This window comes from Papaver somniferum, chromosome 6, assembly GCF_003573695.1.
Source record: "Papaver somniferum cultivar HN1 chromosome 6, ASM357369v1, whole genome shotgun sequence".
Classification (NCBI taxonomy): domain Eukaryota; kingdom Viridiplantae; phylum Streptophyta; class Magnoliopsida; order Ranunculales; family Papaveraceae; genus Papaver; species Papaver somniferum.
In genome coordinates this window covers 27,173,728-27,175,344 of record NC_039363.1, presented here as the reverse complement: position 1 = coordinate 27,175,344, position 1,617 = coordinate 27,173,728, and the positions used below count along the sequence as shown (strand labels likewise).

Genomic DNA, 1,617 nt, shown 5'->3' with positions numbered 1-1,617 from the left:
CTTGAAACAATTATCAATCAATCCCATTAGTGGGATCGACCAGTGGTAGTAATAATTTAGGATTCTACAAACTACCACGATATTCAAAAACATTTTTCTCGCTAGACATAAACTTTATGCAATTTTCATGGTTTCTACAGTTTTACAACACTTAAGCAATCGATCAGGATATATAAACTATCAATCATCATCATTAGCTTCTAACTCCTTGTACCAAAAAATAAATAAAAAGACTCGTCAAAACCATAAACGGTCGGAAATGATATGTGTACCGATTTTCACTCCCGATGTAAATCCCGCCTTTCACCCATTCTTAATCTAAATGTTAAGAACGTTTTCCTGGACCGTTAGATTCCCAATCGAGAGTAACTGCAGGATTTAAACACGGTGGGTGAATCACTTCCCTATAAACGATAAACAAAGATGTAAAGATTGAAATCTATTAACAATTAGGGATAGAGGTGCGTCAAAAAAAATTGATGTAAGCACCTGTACAACAAATATAAATGCAAAACTCGCATATTCATCAATAAAATCTTGCAAAAACAAAATCACTATCACCAGTGACTTCAACCCAATGTTTCTGCTCAAACAGGTATCCAATATAGCCTCCAAAATTTGTAACAAATAACAAACAAAACGTCTTTTTATAATTTTCCATTATAGTCACATATTTCAAAAATCATATCTCCATACACTTTTGTTTTTGTTTCAAATCCAATTTTATTTCAAGTTCTCATTCATGACCATTCCTCATGTCGGTTATGTTGTTTACCAAAAATGCATAAATTACAGGCAAATAATTTCAAATTAAATCATTGCGAGAATTTAAATATACATCAGGCATGAAAACTATAACAATGTAGAGAAATACATACACAAGGCTACTAAGAGAATACTAAATTACAATAGTTACCCGGGGCAACACTTAAAATATTTGTAGATGATTTCCATGGCATATCCGGTGTAAAGATAAACTACAGAATCGCAATAACCAAATAAATTCAAACTATTCTATAAAGTTGGTAGGAAAATCGTGGTCGTACGTCGATCATATTCCCATTGGTATCCTGAAACATAGAGACAATCGAACTTGTTTATATCTAAATGAATAACCAAGATCCTAATTCGATTAAACAATCAAACTCGTTCATATCTAAACAAATAACCAAGATCCTAATTCCATTAAAATTCGTGGTTAATAAATCGAAATATGTGCTCAATTACAACATTAAAAATTCCAAAAATAAACAACCTTTAACCCCGACTTTCCCATGCGAGGAAGTACATCTTCAAACAAAATCAAGTAAAAAGCAAAACAAAATCAAAATAACAAATACCAAGAATACCAGAAAACATGATTTCACGATTCTATACCTTGCATGATTTTATCATCACGTCCACAAAGCTCCTGAATAACCGCTCCTACTTCCACAGCCACTGATCACACTTTCCCGGTTTATGCCAAAGAAAAAACGAATAGATTAGACAATAAAACATAAACCGGAAGAAACAGAAAAACAAAAATAACCAAACCCTAACAAAAGTAAAACCGTCGTGCAAACGATGAGATTTGGTGTTGGCAAAAGCGATTTATATACAGAGCCACAGAAGTTA

General features: G+C 32.7%; 1 long non-coding RNA gene across 1 annotated transcript; it reads right to left on the bottom strand.

Moving 5' to 3' along the window:
* Positions 1-671: 671 nt before the first annotated feature.
* On the bottom strand, positions 672-1,359 carry LOC113285559. Its single transcript, XR_003328744.1, has 2 exons — positions 1,256-1,359; positions 672-1,070 (listed from the first exon to the last, which is right to left on the bottom strand). It is a non-coding gene; the product is annotated as an uncharacterized LOC113285559 (long non-coding RNA).
* Between the last annotated feature and the right edge of the window lie 258 nt (positions 1,360-1,617).